General features: G+C 36.0%; 1 pseudogene; it reads left to right on the top strand.

Moving 5' to 3' along the window:
- The first annotated feature begins 11,904 nt into the window (after window positions 1-11,904).
- Window positions 11,905-12,642, top strand: LOC125202849 (11-hydroxysugiol 20-monooxygenase pseudogene; annotated as a pseudogene).
- The last annotated feature ends 231 nt before the right edge of the window (window positions 12,643-12,873 follow it).

The following is a 12,873-nucleotide window of genomic DNA, read 5'->3' as shown; positions in this document are numbered from 1 at the left end:
ATATTTTGGAGAAGAATCAACTCGCGAATTATATAATCGTGAAGGAGAAAAAAATTATCCGAGCTCACGTTGAAGTCAAAACTAGCCCACTTAATTAATTATTAAGATCATTTTAACAATTAAAACCAGCCCAACTACCTCATTCTCTTTGCCCATACTTAAATCAAGGATTTATTTGGCCTTGGTGATTTTTAATTATTCCAGTCCACCCAAAACAAAATGAGACGATCAAACTCAAAAACAGAATCAGAGCCATATGCTGCCCCTGTTCCCACGTCTCTCTATCTCTCTTCTCTAAATTTCTTTCGCCCCAAACAAGGCAATTCAGCACCGCTTCACTTGGCGGCGCCGACACCACCAGCCACCACCCTTGAAACTCTCGCCGGAGGTGAGCTCGCCGAAGTCAGCTCCTTCCCCTCCGCCTACTCTCTCTCGGTCTCCCCCTTTCACCCCAAAATTTGCTCCCAAGTTCAGACACCCAAATTGAGGACCTCCGCCGTCGATTCGCGCTATTTCTCCGCCACCGTGCAGTATCGTCGCCGTTCGTTGCCGTCGCTAGGCGCCGCAGCCGCCGCTGCATCGCTGCTCGGCAGCAATCGGCCATCTCGGCTTCAAAGCTAAGTCTAAACTCTCGTTTCTATCCTTAAATTGCAGTTACTGAAATCGAGTCATTTGAATTATTAGTTATCGGTTTAGTTTCGGGCCATTGTTGGATTTCTTGCTTGAATTACAGATTATGCAACTTGTACAAAATTTTTATGTTAACATGTTGAAGGAGAAGAGATTTTGAAGCTGGATGGACTGTACCTTTCTTGAGGCCACGGAGGAGTTTTATTGAAGACTTGATATCCACTCCAACGTTGTTGACAAAAACTAAACTCTCACCTCTACTCCTCAGTTTTATTTGCGAATTTGTTGAAATAAATTAAGTTGCAACGTGTAACAAGAAGAGAAATGGGGACGCGTGGGTTGGGGGAAGAAAAGCCACGCCTGGGCTGAGTAGGAATTAATCTCATTGGTTACTTTGGTAAAATTGGATTGGCTTCACAATTGGAATCCAAAAAAAAATACAAGGAGTATAAAATCTCTTTTATTTAGTTTAGCCCACAATGGTGTTTTAGAAACCATTCTTTTATTTCTATTAGACTACTTTATATCTTGAATTTAAATTCCTTTCACAAAATTTGACAATCAAGACCTTAGTGTTATGCCGAAACTAAACATATATTATGATTCCTCTTGATCGATCTTAAGCGTTCAATACTTTTTTAATTGGAGAAAAGAAATGAAGATTAAATAAAAATTTTCGGCTACCCATTCGACGTCCTTTCAAGTTCAACTGAAAAGTAGGAAAAACTCGGGATGTTACAAGTGCTATACCACACCAACGTCATCTTATTTCAGAAAGGCTTAGAAATAATCGGACTGACATTGCAACCTTTCACGATAGGTAGTCTAGCCTATCTGGGTTGTGAAATTCTTCTTTTTCTTTTGCAAAGCATTGCATAGAACCGACTGTGTTACCTTAAAGTGGACGACGCCCACAACCAGTCTACTAAGCAAAAGACTTAGACTTTGTTTGCTTCTTATACATTTAAATGTTTATAAAACATCTTATAAATGCACAAGCAAACACAATGTAATAATATACTGATTCTATTCGTGCAAAACTGCTCGAATAATACTGAATCGGGTTACAAGTGGATTATAGAGTTTTACGTATACAAGCAAGATTCTATTCGAGCGAAACTTGCTCGAAACATGCTTTTCAGTATACCAAACCTAACAATCTCCCACTTATACTCAAAACATGCTTTCGAGTATACCCACTGCCAAAAACTCTCCCACTTATACACAAGCAGGTATTGGTACTAGATATATCGAACCACCATTCATTTCACATCATGTTTGAACATGCTGCCACAAAGGCATTTTATGTGAAAAATCTGCTTGGTTGTTCTCTGATCATATCTTTTCCACCATAATGTCTTTGCTGCGTACTTGATCTTTAATTAATTTCATCTCTCTATGTGATTGCTTAGCTTTATTAGCTCTTGTGTCCCCTGAGTTAGCCTTCACTAGAGTCATACTCCAAATGTAATACTCATAGGCATACTCAAACTTACGATTAAAGCTATTAGGAGGATACCCCTAAGGTAAACACATATTTCAGAAGATGACTTACTCGATTACTGATTAGTCATAAAACTAAGTCAGTGTAACCCCAAGGACATTACATGAATGACTGGTAAACTAGAATATAGCAGTTAGTCTTTTTCAAGCACTATGGTATACTCTTTACCTCAATCAAAGTCCTTTGCCATGGTTAATATGATATACGCTTGTCATGCATAAGCACAACTAATATCAAACTTAGTACACATTATAGCATACATGAGACAACTATCTCCAAAACTAGTCTCATAATTCTTGATCTCACTAAGCGTCAAACGACACTTGACTAGAGACAAGACAATTCCATCTTGGAAGGTATAAACCTTTTCATGGAATATCTAATGCTAAAATGTTCCAAGCAATGTGTAGATATAGGATTCCTAAGAGAATCTCAACATTCTTTCTAGCAATCTTAAAAGGACGTAGATGCTAAGAATGTAATTAGTTTCTCTTAAATCCTTTATCTTAAACTGGGCAGACAACCAGTTTCCTACGCCAGATGTCAATCTTAGTTGTTTTCAACTTTTGTAGATTTCATCATCGTAGAGTACCAATAATACCATATGTAATGCACTTTCAACTTCCTTGTGCTTACAGCACTGTTAAGGACACAAGTCAAATTCTAAATATTTGACAATTTCGATAAAACACATATACTCTGATTTAGATGCTTGCCTAAGACCACGAGGTCTATATTAGCTTCCAATCATGCGTTTCTTGCCCTTAATTACATATCCATTAGAATGTTCTAGTAGATGATTTTCTCAAGACTTCTATTTATAGAAGGCTGTCTTGACAATCATAATACATACATTCTAATTTATGTAAGTTCTAATAGACAATATGATCGAATAAATCCTGGCACAACGATAGCGAGAAGAGAATTCTCTTTGGGCATAACCCATTGTCATTGTCTAGCCATTTGAGATCCACATTTACATTTGCAAAGATGCTAGCTCCCACTGACTGACACAGCCTGTAGGTAGTATTGCAAGTCTTGTAAAATATGTTTTCTATCTTAGATTGTAATATGGAATCTATCATCTTTCAAAGATGGTTATCCAAATTAACCAATACTACATAGTAGTTAAAGGGATTATGTTCAAGTTAATCTAAGACTGAGTCTTACGACACTCTTAGACCCATGAACTTGTTGTGTTCCAGTGGAACGCTCCCACTACAACATGGTTCTTACAATCTTAGGTACTGAAGTTGATTTTATTAGTGCAAAAGTTTCTAATGGTATGACTTCTTGGTAATGTGGAAAATCTGATATCTCTCTCTTTATTTTGAGAGTCATCACGCTGTTAGGCTTGTAGTTCATCTCATGATCTTCATACAAGAATTATATCTTTGAAGACTACAGAACTTATAATCTTACATCATTTGGGACAAACCTTAAAACATGCCTCAGTACACAACTCCAATTTCTTGGACACTTTTCCAACACGTGTTGGAACAACATTACACCTTGGGAAGTGCTAGACTAGAGACGCTCTAGTCCACAACTCGTGTTTTGTAGAAGGTACTGATGTTGGTAGTTTCTTTAATGTTTATCCCATCAATGATAAGATCTTAATGAGTACAACTCGTCACTTAATCAAAATTGTCTTAGAAAGACTTCGATTCCTTCTTAGATAACTATCCCATTCATTAGATGAATGCTTGGATTCGTTAATGGAGATTAAACTCCCACTACTGATCATAACCCTTTGCTCGTCTCCTTATGGTGTAAACCATTGAGACTTGCTAGTCTTTCTATGTTGCACTTCTATAAGTATTCTGAATCTCTTGAAAAATCAAATGATTCTAACTCATAGTGCATCAAATAAACTTTCTCAACTCTCAAGCTATTTAACGAAATGTTAAAATCTTGATAGTCTAGATCAGTTCGAACAATTGCTAAGTATTTTCTTGGCCTTAAGACTAAGAGCCATAAATACCTTATCATCAATAATTAAGAAGTTGATGTGTTGTTGAATACTCAACCATGTCGCACTTATATTATTTTAATACTATGATGCCTTAAGCATCAACCATAAAACAATAACTTAGCAGAATAGCTCCCACTGCAACAAAAGCCTAACTGGATCAAGATCTCTTACTTAGAAGTTGCATTGTCATGTAAGTCATTGTCCTTCTTTAAAAGAGGTCAATCCAACTTACAAAGCATCTTCACTCGCTTAAAACAAACTTTGATGACAATTCAGGCTCTCCCATTTCCATATCTCGTCTTTTGTTCAAATGAACTGGGACTTAGGAAAAATGCACCCTTTATGAATTTGTCATCTATCATGTTACTTTCCTCTAACAGTAATATAACGACTATTATTCTGAAGATTTTCTACTTTTCAGTTAAACCTTCTTGTAGCCATTTCTTATTACTCTAGGCGATGACTTGTGTCAGAAACTATTTGAGTGATCAAAAGATCCTCAAAAACATTCTGTCACTCTAGGATATTCCAATCGAATCATCTTGACAGATTCTATTGATATCCATCTTTCATCGTCATTAACCAAGACTTGTCGAGCTACTTAAAGGAAAATAGCTTGACCTTATTCCTCAAAGAACTTGTCAAGTGCATGCATAATGCATTCTCGAACATTCTTCGTGGAATTATGTCGAGGAATTGGAGGACATGAATCATTGAGTATAAACTCCAAGCTTTCAGCGATGAGAATCATATCCATTTTCGTTTCCGGTCTACTTAATTTAGGCATTCGAGTTTACTTTCTTTAAGGATCGCAGACAAATATTGAATGACATAATGAAGATTTGGCAAATAAACTTATTATCACATACTCATGCTCAATACATAATCGCAAATAACCACAAAACAATTATGTATCTTGCAACTGTAAAATTAAAATTTTGTACCCTCAAGCAGAGGTCAATACGCATTAAAATTTTAGCATTTTTACTGGTCACAACACCGACGAATAGTCCAGAGACCGCAGCACGGCATGGCCGCCAAATGTTGCCTAAGCACGACCATCAGATTTAGCATTACAGAATCTTGTTTCTACAACACACTCCCATAACAATGCTCATGTGTTGATAACAAAACCAAGCTATCTCATAAATTCTGTTTGAACTTCTGAAACTTGTAATTTCTTAGGATTATTGTCCCCACAGCATGGGTGGCGATAATATTAAAAACTACTTTCTAGTTCATACTATTTATTTTTGAGAAGTCTGCCCTTATGAACTTGCTATTTCTTAGGATTATTGTCCCCACAGCATGGGTGGCGATAATATTAGAAACTAGCTTCACAAATTTGCAAACCAACCGATGGAGACCATATACAACGCACTTGTTGTAATCATCACTTAGATATTTTTATATGGTTTTTGCATAATTATCACATAAGCAGATAAAGCAGATAATCCACTTAAAATAGATAAACACCAAATAAACAGATAAATCCATTTAATGCATGGCATTTAAACGCACATGATAATTATCAAAAAATATTTAATCTAGTCAAGGCAGAATCAATTAAATAATTAAGTTTTATCTTAGATAATAATTATCCAAATTCATTTAGGATTTATCAAGATAGAGTCAACTATCTAAATCCATTTAGGATTATTTTAGATTTTATTTCGATAAAATCAAATCCTACAATTCGTTGATCTAGGATTATCATTATTTAAATCGTACTATGATATTACTAGATAGAAACACTTCCATCATAATCCCTAAGATAAAAATAAAATCCAATCAATCAAGATTTATACAAATCTTAATTCTATTTAGAATAGACATCCAGAATATATCAAACATTACTTAGGATTTCTTAGATAAATAAATTTATCTAAATCCAATTAAATAAGGATTTCTTATATATCATTAACATCCTAATCTATCTAGGACATAAATCCAAAAGATAAGGATAACTTGGATTAATACTTATTTTAATCCATCTAAGATTTGTCTCAATAGAATTAAATCTATTCAAATCCATAGGATAAAATAAATTAATATAAATGTTTATCCTAATTCATCTAGGATTTATCTTGGATTAAATCCATATAAATCCATAGAATACGATAATATTATATTATAATTATTCAAATCTATCCAAGATTTATCTAGGAATAAATCCATATAAATCTATAAGATAAGAATAAAATATCACATTATCACTATCCAAATCCATCTAGAATTTATCTATGAATAAATTCATATAAACTCATAGGATAAGAATAAAATAATATTATTATTATCTAAATCCAACTAAGATTTGTCTAGGAATAAATCCATACAAATCCATAGAATATAGATAAAAATTAGATTCTCATTATCCAAATTTAGCTAGGATTCATCTAGGATTTAAATCCCTACAAATCCATAAAATAAGGATAAAATCTATAATTAATCCTTGATTTAATACAAAATCAAATCTAATATAATATATAAAATCCACAAGATATATTCAAATCTTGATTCTAAAATAAATCTTGAATTATTTCCAAAATTGAATCCTTCCTAATCAAATTTGGAAACAATCTTCACCGAACCATGCACGGTGACATAGCACGAGTCCGGGCTGCCGCCGTAGGGAGGCTCCCACTCGCATCGCCGGGGTGCCCGCTGGACGATGTCGACGTTGCGGTCACTGCATCGTCGCTGTTGCGACGTCGCTGCAGCCTCCTCGTTTCTCATCTCAGCGGCTGCTGCTCGACTCCTTCGACGCTGCTGCGTCGATGTCGCAGCTCCGGCGCTGCACTGCGTGATACCGACGCTGCTGTCGCTGCGTCGACGTACCCGCCGCTGCCCGATCCCCGCTGCTGCTGCACCCTCCAGCGCTGCTGTCTCGGTGTTTTTCCGAGATCGGGAAACCGCCCACAAAGGGCTCCCACTCGAATTGCAACTGTTGCTGCTTCACCGCAGCCGCCGGCGCTGCTCTCGCGCGGATCGCCGCTGTGCAATTCTTGAATTGCCGACTCCGAATTTAAAATTCACGTAAGGCAAAACAAGATAGTCAACTAAATCAAGTAATGATATATGTTGGAGATATCACGTGTACATGATTACATGTTGCACAGCTCAATTGATTGAAAAACATTTAACTTTTTCTCCGTACTTTGTGTTTTTCCAGTTTGACGAAAAACAAAAACACAAACCTAACAAAGAAATTCATACATTCAAGCAATTCACATAACATGATATTAATCCACATAATAAGAGCCAATTAATTGGCTCTGATACCAATTGCTGGGGTTTGGTGCCCCTTGCACAGCGGAAGACTTGTACTACAAAACAAATAAATCAGATAAGGATTTATTTGACTGATTATGCGATTAATCAATTCACATGTTAAACAGATAATTGCATGTTAGAACGCAAATAATTCATGCTTAGAAAATATAAATCTTAAACATGATTTCTACGGTTTAGAGTTACCGATTTGATTCTCCAAAGAATCGACGATTGCTCGCGCCTTCTCCACGTGATGATCTTCAATACTAGACCATGGATCTTCTGACTGGTTCCCGAACTGTATCTCGATATCAGGGTGGGCTGATCTTACCAAAATACTAGGACTTAAATAAAGAAGACAAAAGAAATCCTTTTGGGAAAAGGTGAAGAATTTGAAATCCTCCACAGTTGGAGAGTTCGAAATTTTCGAAAATTTTGAGAATAAAAATTGTGATCATTATGTCTCCTTTATTCTCCTATTTATATTAAGTTCCTTTTGGGCCCAGACAGGGATCTATAGAAGGTTTTGGATATGGGCTCTCCCAATTAGCTTTTTACTAATTAAATTGAACCCACAATTTAATACAAGCTTATATTGGAATATTACGAGCAGCCACTACAGAAGTAATATTGCACTCCCCATCCAAATCCGAAATTACAAGTAATCCGGGTTTCCATTATTTATATTATTTATTTCCCGCACTTAAGATATAAATGTCCATTAATTAATTAATGTCTGCTATGGACTTAATTAATTAACATCTTATTAATTCCAAGAGTGGACTTAGCAAGAAACACTTATTTATTATTCATAGAGTAATAAAACTCCAACTGGCCAGTTTTCCGAATAATAAAACCTTGTTCAAACTCCTCTTGAGGACATTATCAAACGAGACTCACCTCGTGCACGATTCAACATAATAGCAATCCTAGCACCGCTAGATATTAATCACCACTACCCAATATATCAGGATTATTGGGTTGCGAAAAACCCGCACCATTTGATAAGTCAAAGTAGTGCATAATCAATACCGTATGCTCAATGCTAACGTATGTAGATTAAGAAATAGTATTTTATCAAGACCTAGTCTTTCAGTAGATAGCATAAAGACACGTCTTGCTGTTAGATCCATTCAGTGCTATACCACACCAACGTCATCTTATTTCAGAAAGGCTTAGAAATAATCGGACTAACATTGCAACCTTTCACGATAGGTAGTCTAGCCTATCTGGGTTGTGAAATTCTTCTTTTTCTTTTGCAAAGCATTGCATAGAACCGACTGTGTTACCTTAAAGTGGACGACGCCCACAACCAGTCTACTAAGCAAAAGACTTAGACTTTGTTTGCTTCTTATACATTTAAATGTTTATAAAACATCTTATAAATGCACAAGCAAACACAATGTAATAATATACTGATTCTATTCGTGCAAAACTGCTCGAATAATACTGAATCGGGTTACAAGTGGATTATAGAGTTTTACGTATACAAGCAAGATTCTATTCGAGCGAATCTTGCTCGAAACATGCTTTTCAGTATACCAAACCTAACAGCCGGTTCGAAGGGGATGGATGGCGTAGTTTGTTTACGTGTTTGAGGATTTGGTGTATATAGTTTTAATTTCTGTTATTTGTTTTTCTTGACAGTTTATGAGCAAGGGCTCACGATTTGGGAACTGGAGTAACCCGTCTGGGTCGAGGGACGCTCAAGTCAGGTGGCAGTTAAGGAATCAACATCCACCATCACCACCAGATCATGGTTTACGATAGTAGATCCATTTCCATTCGAATCAGAAAGTGAGAAGGAGTGGAACTCGTCAGGAGGAGAGGACCCGAAGTCGTCTACAGAAACAGAGCACTCCGAAACCGAGGAGGATCCCGACCCGGAGATAGGTTCACTCACCGCGCATCTGGACGGTGAACCCGCCCATGCCATAGTCTCGAACCAGCAGAGCTCTATTGATATCAAGACAAATGTGCTGGGTGTTTTACCTACATTCTCTGGACGAAGGAATGAATGTCCTTACGAATTCCTAAACGAGTTTAGTAAGCTGTATGTGCTGGGTGTTTTACCTACATTCTCTTATCAAGACAAAAAAAAATTAGAATTTTTTTTAAAATTATTTTTTTATTCGATAAAAACTTGTTGGGGTAAATAATGAACTATATTCACTACATAATGAACTAATTGAATGTATGTTATGAAGTAATTTTTTGTATTCATTATATACTGAATTTACTTCAACCGAAAGATAATTATGTCATAACACATTATGAAGTAATAAACTAATAAAATGAAGTAATAAACTAATGAATTGAAGTAGTAAACTAATGAAATGAAGTAATAACATAACTGAATGAAGTAATAAACTAACAGAATGAAGTGATAAACTAACGGAATGAAGTGATAAACTAACGGAATGAAGTACTAAACTAATAGAATGAAGTAATAACATGATTGAATGAAGTGATAAACTAACGGAATGAAGTAATAACCCTAAACCCAACTGAAAGATAATTATGTCATAACAAATTATGAAGTAATAAATTAATGGAATGAAGTAATAACATCACTGAATGAAGTAATAAACTAACAGAATGAAGTAATAGCATGAATAAATGAAGTAATAAACTAACGGAATAAAGTAATAAGCTCATAACAATAACATGACTGAATGAAGTAATAAACTAACGGAATGAAGTAATAACCCTAAACACAACTGAAAGATAATTATGCCATAACACATTATGAAGTAATAACTAATGGAATGAAGTAATAGCATGACTGAATGAAGTAATAAACTAATAGAATGAAGTAATAGCATGAATAAATGAAGTAATAAACTAACATAATGAAGTAATAGCACGACTGAATGAAGTAATAAGTTCATAACATACATTCATTTAGTTCATTATGTAGTGAATATAGTTCATTATTTACTCCAGCAAGTTTTTATCGAATAAAAAAAAATTAAAAAAGATAAAAATAAATAAAAATTTTAAAAATTTAAAAAAATTAAAAAATCTAAAAAAAAAGTTTTTATTTAATAAAATATTAAATTAATTGTAAATTAATCATAACCATAAGATTAAGAAAAATGAGTGGCTCTAATTTGATCTTCAGTTCAATCTTTAAGGGTGGATTTGTGGTTAATATGACTTTATGCGAAGATATGCACATCAAGCTACCAAATATGGGCTTTATGTTTGGATATACAAGTATAAGATTTAATTATCGTTATTTGATCCACCATATTGTGTCTAAGAAAGCATATTTTGATAACACGCAAAATGACAAAATTGTTCGAGATGTAAACGTAGTTCCTTCTTATGTGTTTATTATATTAGGAATTAGTACTAGATTAGTAAATTAATTTATTAAATTACTAATTATAAATGAAGTCTTGAATGAAACAAAAAAATCCGAATTCCTACTATGTTCTGCTGCAATTTCCATTGGATTGTTTGTCTTCTGCCATTTTCATTTTCACCTTCTGCATCTTTCACCAAATTATTATTAATTATTATCAAGTCATTATCTACACAAATTGCAAATTTCAATGAAACCCAAAATATTTAAAACACATGTAAAAGATGAAAACTACTGCTCCCTCTGTCCCAAGGTATTAGACCAAACTTTTCTTTTTGGGATGTCCGAACATATTAGACTCATTTCTTTTTTTAGCAAAAAACATCTATCTTATTTTATTCTCCACTTACTTTTTTCTCGCTTTTCTTCCCTACTTTTTCCCTCTCTCATATTTTACTCTCTCCACTTTAACTATTTAAATATCAACTCCTTAAATCATGTGCCCAAAATAAGTGAGTCTAATACTCCGGGACGGAGGGAGTAGTATTTTGTATATATTTGAAAAACGAAATGAAATAAAAGGGAATTAAACCCAGATTCATCAACGATAAAATCGAAGGAAGGTAGGTCAATCCAGATTCCGATGGAAGACCTTTTCTGCGCCGGGAAGCGATCGTGAGGGAGAATCGGGTGGTCAAATCCACGAAATGAGGTTTAAAGCAAACAGAAATACTAATAAAATGTGCATCCCCTGCCGGCTGCACAGTAACCATATCTCAGCATTTGAAGATCGATGCGGTGAAGGAATCGCCGGAAGAATTAGGGAGAAACGAAGCTGCCGGTCTTTTGGAAACATTTCCGTCGGGCTCGAACTTGCAAACCCAGCCAGAAATTGAGAGAGAGGGTGGGCTGTCGATAGGGAAGAAGAGGAGAGGGAGAACATGGGAGGGGTAGTGGTGGAAAACATGGTGTAACTAAGTAGAAAAAGGAAAATTTGCACGGGCCTAAAAAAATTAGCACTCGCTTTGTACCAAACAGATACAGTAAAAAACAATTCCATTTTTTCTTGGTATATCTAGATTACCAAACATGCCCAAGATAATTAAATTTTTTAATTTCAAATTTGACCGGCATTGGTTACCAATGTCTATATAATTCAAATCTCCTAGGAAAGATAGACATACAACAACCCTAAACAAAACAAACAAAAAAATGCAAGCTTCGGTTCTTGTTTCCCTTGCCTTGGTAGCCGCATGGCTCATCTACACAAGGTGGTCCGACTCAAGGCGGCGGCAGCTACACAAGCTCCCACCGGGGCCGCCTTGTCTTCCGATCATCGGAAACATGCTACAACTTGGCCCAAACCCCCACAAATCCTTCGCTAACCTCTCCAAAACATACGGCCCCTTGATGTTCCTCAAGCTCGGGAACCAATCCGTCGTCGTTGCCTCATCGCCCGAGACGGCTAAAGAAGTCCTTCAAAGACACGGCCACGTCTTCTCGACGCCCTTCACTCCCAAACAAGTGTGCGTGCACGGCCACGGCGACGTCTCGATGGCCATGCAACCCGCCGCTTCAGACATATGGAAAAAGATCCGGCGAATATACAGAGAGAAACTGGTCTCCAATCAAGCTCTCCAAGCCACTCAAGATATCCGGCGAGAGAGGCTGCGGAAGCTCAACGAATATATCAACATGTGCAGTGGAGAGGGCCTCCCTATGAACGTCGGAGAATCCGCCTTCACCACTATTTTAAACCTCATTTTTTCTACCCTTTTCTCCATTGAAATCATCCAATTCGGTGTTATACATAATGAATTCGAAGAGCATGTTAAGGCCTTCTCAAGGTATATGGGAGTTCCCAATGTTGCAGATTTCTTCCCCGTCTTTGCACCTTTGGATCCACAGGGGTTGAGACGGAATGTAACGCCCCGGAATTTAAAACCCTAATCTTAGAGCCCTAGAATTAATTGTTGTTGACGTGGAATCGAGAATGCTTTAATTTCGTGAGATGAGTCTATGTTGAAAGTTTGAAAAGTCAAACTTGTTGATTTGATGATGTGGCATGTGTTTTATTTATTGTTTATGTGGCAATTTAATTGTTTAAGGGTGAGTGAGAATGTTGGAGAAAATTTCCATAAATACTTGTCACCCTAATTCTTGTGAATTTCGAACCCTAGC

Source organism: Salvia hispanica, chromosome 1 (genome assembly GCF_029641045.1).
Source record: "Salvia hispanica isolate PSC_SH4W2 chromosome 1, Shi_PSC_v1, whole genome shotgun sequence".
NCBI classification, from domain to species: Eukaryota; Viridiplantae; Streptophyta; class Magnoliopsida; order Lamiales; family Lamiaceae; genus Salvia; species Salvia hispanica.
This window is presented reverse-complemented; position numbering and strand designations above follow the sequence as displayed.